Raw genomic sequence first — 10,000 nt, 5'->3', positions numbered from 1 at the left:
AAGAGACAAACTTAATGAAATCATTGCTAAGAATGAGATAATATGTATAAATATGCTGGCCATCTCAAGAATAGATTAGTTTCAACATGTTAAAATGTGTGAATTGAGGATCAAAAAAACAAAACAAGGGAACGATTGATAGTAATTTGAAGCTACTGGCCCGCGCCGGGTGTTAGAACACCTGAGAGTCATAGACAGGTGCGATGCTTTGAGAGATTATTCTCCTCTGAGCCAATTTGTAATCAAACGGAAAATTCCTTCTCTTGAATTCCCCTTTACCATCTCTGATACTTCCGTAAACTTCCACGATATCTCTCTCTCTCTCTCCATTGATCCCGTCACCCATTCTATCACCACCTCCGCCTTCTTTAAACCCACGGACTCCACCTCTACCTCAACTTTTCCTCCTCCTATCCCACCGACACCAAACGGGCCATCCCCTAGCCCCAGTTCCTCCGCCTCCGACGCCTGTGCAGCCGGGACCAGGATTTCGAGACTTAGTCCCAATACTAGGCCCTTTTGTTCCTGCGTCGCGGATACCCTTCACACACACGCACGCATGTACACACAGACACGCGCACACACATGAACGCACATATACCTCTACAGACACAACCCTCCACATACACAACACACACACACATGCACTCATATATACGCACGTACATACACTTCCACATACACTCACACGCACATAGACACATACACATCCCCACATGCATACACGTACACACACATATACAGCGAGAGAGTGACAGCGACACACAGACACACATCCTCATATACATGTGCACACACGCACACACACATACAGACACACATACAGACACACATACACACATACAGACACGCACACGCTACCACTCACACACACACACATACATACTAAACATTTTCACACAATTCTGTCCCAGAGAGCACTTTCTCTTCTTTACTTCTACTTCCGGTCACTTCAGAAATGTAAAAGCACGTGATTGTTAGCGATGTTTTTTCCTCCTTCATCCTGGACTTTCCAGCTTTTCCTGTTTTCCAAGAAGAGCTACGCCCGAAATGTAAAACTACTATTCTTTTCCTTCTCTGAGTGTCTTATTAATACATTTCTTATACTACGTCCATACGTTTGTTTGTTCTTTTCTTTTCCATTTCTGTTCTGTGTGATCTTTTGAATTGATTATATATATATATTATATATATATATATATATATATATATATATTATATATAATAGGGAGAATTCACAAAAAAAAAAAAAAAGACGAAGACAGGTGGTGTAGACAACAAACAGATGTATTAGTTTAATGCTCGGGAAATGAAAAAGTCTTTAACGTTTCGAGCCTACGCTCTTCCTCAGAAAGGAACACAGAAAGAAACAAGGAGAGAAAATAAAGAATGCGTAGGGGCAAGCGATCTAACAGTGTATATTTAAAACACATAAGAGGTATCAATCATAGGATTCCTTACACGCTGTTCCTTCTAGCGTGCAAGGCATCCTATGATGGATACCTCTTATGTGTTTTAGATATACACTGTATTTTGTATGAATAATATACAGTCTATTGACTAATTTTTCTTTATGCTAGGCCACTGGTAGTAAGAATTTCTAAAAAATCTTTATTACTCTTTAACTCTTTTATTTGTTTCAGTCATTTGACTGCGGTCATGCTGGAGCACCGCCTTTAGTCGAGCAAATCGACCCCGGGACTTATTCTTTTGTAAGCCCAGTACTTACTCTATCGGTCTCTTTTGCCGAACCGCTAAGTGACGGGGACGTAAACACACCAGCATCGGTTGTCAAGCAATGCTAGGGGGACAAACACAGGCATACAAACACACACACACACACACACACGCATATATATATATACATATATACGACGAGATTCTTTCAGTTTCCGTCTACCAAATCCACTCACAAGGCATTGGTCGGCCCGAGGCTATAGCAGAAGACACTTGCCCAAGATGTCACGCAGTGGGACTGAACCCGGAACCATGTGGTTGGTAAGCAAGCTACTTACCACACAGCCACTCCTGCGCCTATATATATATTTTTTAACATTTTTTAACATATGTATATTTAACGCATACTCACAGATTTCACATTTAGCATATACATCTATGACATATGTGCAAATATAATAACATATACAAACACATGCATATACACAAACGCACACACGCTTGTACATTCACGCATTTCTATATATATGATAAATATATATTTTACACATACACCTTAACCTAACAAATACTTTCAAATATATTTTAGGCATACATATTAACATAGCAAATACTTTCAGGTGTTAATTTGAAACATCTGGAGTAATAAATGGTTATTCCTGGAGTTTATAGGAGTAAGATTTAAACAGGGTTTTGTGAACCAGAAAGGAGACGACTCCTCATAAAGAGAACTGTAGAAATATATAAAATCTTTGGCCTCAAATATACATTGATATATATATATGTATATATATAATATATATATATATATATATATATATATATATATATATAGAGAGAGAGATATAATAGAGAGAGAGAGAGAGAGAGAGAGAGAGAGATAGATAGATAGATAGATAGATAGATAGATAGATAGATAGATGGATGGATGGATGGATGGATAGATAGATAGATAGATAGATAGATAGATAGATAGAGAGATAGATAGATAGATAGATAGATAGATATAGATATATATATGTATATAAATATATACTTTACATACAATTATAGGAAAATGTATACATACATACATATGCGCCTGCATGCATATAAGCACAGAACGAATATATGCATACAATCACGTGTGCATATGAAATACACACCCTTCAAAATTAATCGAACATCCATGAACTAAAGTCATGCAAGGCCGTTACATGAAAGTAGTTATATCAACACATGCATCTACATATATGCAAAGCCATACTCTCATGTCTGGAAGTTGGTAGTATAAAAATGGACAAACAGAAATACTCAAAGTTTCATAGAAGACAAGAGGGGTCTAAGGTTTATTAATCTTAAGATCATTAATGGTATTTTTGTGTAATAAGCTGTATCAGTCTCACCCGGCCCAGAATGGTTGTAGCGGTCCAAAGTATTTCACCTTCTCCCAGGTTAAGTCAGAAAAAGGTTTTCCTTCTCTCATTTCCTCTCTTCTCCTCTCACTCAATGTGCCATCGACCTCCATACCAATTTCTGATGGCTCATCATTATCCTTGGTAAATCTGCAACAATAGTTTTCCTGTTGTCTCCTGCTGGATTATCTAGTTTCTTTTGCTAGTCTTCTACTCACCTCTCTTTCTCTCGGCTTTATCCTTATAACACCATCTGAAGTAATTCTAACAGCTACAAGAAAATAATTTTCATCGCATTTCTTCAGAATTCCTTTATAGAAAACATGGTGGAGGTGTCTACATCAGTGGTTCCCAACAATTTTTTTACCTATGGACCTCTTTGATTCCTCTTTTACTAGTGTGATCCCTTATAGCCAGTCAATGTTTAAAAATCCTATTATATTTTTATAATGAAATATTTTGAGGAACTGAGGAAAACAGTTAAAATATTTCTATATTGTAGAAAGAAGTCTGACCAATTTATTGTTCCTGAATTTTATCATCAAAATCTTTTATGAACCCCAAAGTCCCATTTGGACCCCGACTGAGAACCACATATCTACAAGGTCACTCAGAGTTTTGAAACAACAGTCAAATCCACAACACTGGGAAAAGAAATGGACAGATTGGCTGTAAATGATGTAGTCTGAAAGTCTAAAACAGGTCCGCACGTTCACAAATGAAACGCTTGGATCATAGATTTGTTGGTGATCATTGTTAAACCTGTGTTTAAACAGCAACAACAACAACAACAACAGAAAAACTATTGATTATAAAACATGTGAAGGTATCACTGAGAAATTAAGCCACATTTTGGTATCCAATTTCTAACATCAATTTTTTTCTCCAGCATTTGAAGACGCCATATTTGTTTCAACTTGTAATTCCCGTTGGTATCCTGTCCAGTTCTGACCTCTTTTGCCTTCTCGTCTTCCATAGCTAACTTCAATGTAACTAGACGAGATCGTCCTCTGACTCAGCACTCTTGACCCACGCGGAAATAATTCACTAACCTGACCACAGTCACATCCTATATACACTTACCTCAACAATTACAATTTTATTATTTTTTTTACATCTTACATCGTTACAACACCAACTTTCTCACAGAAAAATATAGTAATTAGCAAGCATGTATGTGAGAGCAAGTACACACGCACACACACACACACACCACGCTCCCACACACAAATACACGCACATATATATATATATATATATATATATATATATATATATACATACATACATACATTATATATATATATATATATTATATATACTTACATATATACATATATACATACATACATATATACATATACATACATACATATATACATATATACATACATACATATATATATATATATATATATATATATATATATATATATATATACACATACATACATACATATATATACATACACCCATATATATATATATATATATATATATATATACATATATACATATATATACATACACATATAGACATATTTATATGCATAGATATATAGGCGGCATGTATGCATATACAGGGTAGATCAAAAGTCAACCGACAGTAAATCAAAGTGTTAATCATTCAGTCGTTAAACATAAATAAATCTTGGAATTAAATGGTTTTGATTTACTGTCGGGTGACTTTGGGCCAACCCTGTATATAAATACACACACGCATACATATATACAAATTATATATATATATAATAAATATTGCATATATATTATTTATAAAATATGAAGGAGGAAGAAGAAAAATGGAGATTGTGAAGTTAATACGAGTTTATTATCAACAACATATCGACCATTATCCCTTACAGCTGTAAATCCCTCGCCGGAATAGTATCATTCACTCTGCTATAATGAATCTATAAACAAACATATAATTCATTTAAGGGTATATTTTTTCGTTCACTTAAGGCGGCGAGCTGGCAGAATCGTTAGCACGCCGGGCGAAATGCTTAGCAGTATTTCGTCTGTCGCTACATTCTGAGTTCAAATTCCGCCGAGGTCGACTTTGCCTTTCATCCTTTCGGGGTCGATTAAATACGTACCAGTTACGCACTGGTGTCGATGTAATCGACTTAATCCGTTTGTCTGTCCTTGTTTGTCCCTTCTGGGTTTAGCCCCTTGTGGGTAGTAAAGAAATAGGTATATTTTTTTTGTTCACTCTGAAGATATGCTCAGAAATATGAACTTTAATATTTAATTAATTCACTGTGTATAATTGAAACAATTGCAAAGGATTAATGTTCGGTTTATTGTTGATAATAAACTATTATTAACTTCACAATCTCCATTTTCTTCTTCCTTTATCTTAAGGAAATCTATTATCTTAAGGGAATCAGTTCTCCCAAAATTATTAGGTATTGGACCAGTATTTACTTGGATTACATCATCCCTTCATAAGGCTAATATAACCTCTAATTGAATTTTATATATATAATATATATTACAGATGACGTATATGCATATCATATATATATATGTAAATTATATGCATATTGAGTGTGTGGGTGTGTGTATGTGTGTGCGTTTGTGTTAAAAATAAGATGTAAATGTAAGCTCCTAAATTGTTCATGTTTCGATATAAGAAGAATCGAACAAGCTTGTATCGCGAGCCGTGAACTAAGTATTGTCCCACTTAAAATCAACATGGCTGCAACAACCATGTTGGTCTTGATTCCCCAATGATTCGTTTTCAAACTCTGCTGAATAAAGCTATAAAGATTTATAGATTGCTAAATATTGTATAGGAGGTGGTATGAAGTGTCAGTAATAATAGGTGTGTTTAGGAGATGGAAGAATAAAAAACAAAACAAAACCAAGTCCAAAATTTTGGTCGGAAGTGTCAAAAGACTGGCGATGAGTGGTTGATATGAAATACAGGGTGTGTGCACGAGAAATAGGGTGGACGTGTACGCATGGGGGAGTGTTGGGTTATTTAAGATAGGTTATGTTATTGAAGGGTCACAGCAAATGTAAAAGAAAACAATATTTGAAATTTTGAATGGACGTTATAACGGTTGAAGGTTAAGGAGTGAAAAATTAAGGATAATTTTAAGGAAAGGATTCTAAATTCTTATACTTAACATAGAGTTTTAGTTCCCTAAGAGATGACGGACTCGTGAAAAATATCTGATGGTGTTTAAGTAATAATGTTTAGTTAAAAAGTTACATGATTTAAAAGTTATTTTGTCTGCTGAAGAAAGTGACTGGCAGTTTGCTTGAAGTATTATATTAGGACTAATAAGTTCAATTGAATTAACAGAAGTGTAACTAATCAGTGATACTTAACCTACTTCGTTTAACTATTAATTTCACAGTAATACTACTTTATTATACAACTCAATTAATTGGTGAATTATAATTGGCTTCAAATTTTGGCACATGGCCAGCAATTTCAAGAAAGGGGTTAAGTCGATTACATTGACCCCAGAGTTCAACGGTTTCTTATTTCTTATTAAGGCGGCGAGCTGGCAGAAACGTTAGCACGCCGGATGAAATGCTTAGCGGTATTTCGTCTGTCGTTACGTTGTGAGTTCAAATTCCGCCGAGGTTGACTTTGCCTTTCATCCTTTCGGGGTCGATAAATTAAGTACCAGTTCCGCACTGGGGTCGATGTAATCGACTTAGTCCGTTTGTCTGTCCTTGTTTGTCCCCTCTGTGTTTAGCCCCTTGTGGGTAATAAAGAAATAGGTTTCTTATTTCATCGACACCCGAATGGATGAAAGGCAAAATCGACATCGGCGGATTTCTGAACTCAGAACGCAGAGGCGGATAAAATCGCGATAAGCATTTTGCTTGGCGCGGTAAGGATTCTGCCACCTCGCCGCCCTTTTGGTAAATATTAATTCACAATCCTTCGGTTTAGAATCGTTCTTCATTGTCCCCACTCTGCACTTCACATGCTTCCAAATTTAACGATCGCTGACTACAGAGTTTCATTCAACGGTTCAAATTCTTTTATATTCACTGGAACTTTTACAAAAAGTTGAGGTTTTCACTGAGACATTCCACCAGTACTTTTTCTTTATTATGAGTGACCATGGCTTCTACTATACTGTGGGTTCTTATTTCTTTGTCCTTGGGGTTATCCTTCATATGGATTTCATTATAGAGCGTCGTATGTATGTATGTATGTATGTATGTATGTATGTATGTATGTATGTATGTATGTATGTATGCATGCATGTATGTATGTATGTATGTATGTATGCATGTATGCATGCATGTATGTATGTATGTATGTATGTATGTATGTAGGTATGTATGTATGTATGTATGTATGTATGTATGTATGTATGTATGTATGTATGTATGTATGTATGTATGTATGTATGTACGTATGTATGTATGTATGTAGGTATGTATGTATGTATGTATGTATGTACGTATGCATGTATGTATGTATGTATGTATGTATGTATATATGTATGTATGTATGTATGTATGTATGTATGTATGCATGTACGTATATATGTATGTATGTATGTATGCATATACGTATGTATGCATGTCTGTATGTATCCACCGGTGTGTATAGACATTGTATTGATGTGAACCGAACCACACCCTTCCACTGAACCAATGGCACGTTAGATCGCTTGCCCCTACGCATTTTTTATGTTTGTTTAGTGAAGCAAAACAACATTTTTCAGTAACTGAGGGAGCTACCACCGTGTTCTAGAGTTTCGTATCGCCATTGCTTGAGACATTTCATGTATTCATCATCTCACGTGATGCGAGTTAATCCAAAGTAAATTTGATATACACATGATATATATATATATATTCATTTTATTTGACACCGGGCAACAATAAGCCACTGCCTCTCACTTTAACTCTATCTCTCCCTCTCTCGCTGTCATTTTCTTTCTATCTCTTTTACTATTTTCCATTATATGTTTATAAATATCCCGTATGCGCACATCTTGTATACAAGCGAGTGTGAGTGTGTATGTGTGTGTGTGTATGTGTGTGTGTGTGGTGTGTGTGTGTGTGTGTGTGTGTGTGTGTGCGCGTTTGTGTGTATGTTTGTGTGTGTGTGCTCGCAGGCGTGTGTATTCGCTTCATGATAACTGTTCCACTTGTTCTGTTAATAACAATTCCAATTACAAATATTCCTCGTGGGACAAATATTATTTGATTAATAAAACGGCTTGATTCCTATTTAATTGAGCAAGATGTTTTCATTAAAAATAAACCAGAGCCAGGCATTTTTCAATTAGTAAAGTCTACAGGTTGATACCATCCTCACACAACATTTAATTAAGCAATTTCAACATATGTTTTACCACTGAAGCAAGAGTTTACAATACAATGGAGGTTGACGATGAAGATGGATTTCCTGTTTCAAGGAATAAACTTTTAATAAATGTCTCGGCAAGATGCAGTTTGCAGGAGGCTGCTCCGCACATTGGATTGATGGCCATAAATATTACTGATAGAACTCACCTATTTCATTGTTATTTTACTTCAGCGAATGAAGAAAGGCAAAGGTATTCACGGCTGTATTTGAGTTCAAGAAATAAATGGGAATAACTAAATACCATAAGCAGTTTGTTCGATGCACCGACGATTCTGCTACCCCAACGCCAATGTAACCCATCCATATTAAAAATACGCAAAAAGCTTCAAATTGGGTGCATGTATGTGCGTGTGCTCTTTCTATTGGCTGTTGATGCATAAGCAAATAAGTATATATCAGCTTGGTTATGGACGCATTCCTTGCCGATTCTTTTGCTTATATACACAATTCCATGCGCGTTCGTGTATGTATATATATACATGTATAAAAATTTATATAAATAAGGATAAGACCGTTAATTTAAATATCGATCTTATCAAGTGGCGAGCATGGGAATAAAAACCTTTAAAGGATACAATTATTATTAAAATTATAATTTAGGGTATCTAAGAGATACCACCACGCTGGAAATAGCAGCCAAAACTTGACTTAAAAACCACAATAAATATTCATACACCACTAGTACTGTATGAACATTTAATGTGATTTTAGAGTCAAGTTTTGGTTGTTATTTCCAGTGTGGAAATACCCTAAATTATAATCATATATATATGTGTGTGTGTGTGTGTGTGTGTGTGTGTGCCTCTGTGTGTGTGTGTGTGTGCCTCTGTGTGTGTGTGTGTGTATGTATATGTATATGTATATATATATATGTGTATATATATGTATATATATATACATGTATGTATGTATATATATGTACGTGTGTATGTATGTACTATGTAGTTGGGGGGGGGTCTATGTAATGGACTCTTCGTGAAGATCAAAACTGGAATTTTACTAGATTTTCCTATCAAGCGTTTTGTTCAGACATTTAATACAACATCAATATTTCAAATTGAGATAGACAGGTACACACACGCACGCACACACACACACAAACACACACGCGCGCGCGCGCGCGCACACACACACACGCACACACACACACACACACCAATTCCAAAAACACTTAAATGCGAGCTGCTCTAAGTTTCAACTTTAGTAGCTCCCATTTAAATTCTGTGTTTATTAAATGATATTTATCTCTCGTACGATGGAATACTTTGCGTTCATTCGACCAATAACGGAACAGTACACTTTTCCACACTCTCTCTCCCTCTCTCTTTCCTCTTTCTCTCATACATATATATGTATGTATGTATGTATGAATGAATAAGAGAGAGAGAGAGAAAGAGAAAGCGTTGCGGAGTCATCAAATTTTGTGAAATATTCTTAATTGTAAGGTTAATTGTAAAAGTTCTCAGTGATCAGTGTCAACATTCAATCTGCCGACCCAAGATTTTTCTCCTAACAAACCCAGTTAACCCCCAACGAAACGGAGATCCTGGATTCGGGTAACCAAGTGTCGAGG

The sequence above is a fragment of the Octopus sinensis genome, linkage group LG22 (assembly GCF_006345805.1).
Source record: "Octopus sinensis linkage group LG22, ASM634580v1, whole genome shotgun sequence".
Lineage (NCBI taxonomy): Eukaryota > Metazoa > Mollusca > Cephalopoda > Octopoda > Octopodidae > Octopus > Octopus sinensis.
Note: the sequence above shows the minus strand (reverse complement) of the source record.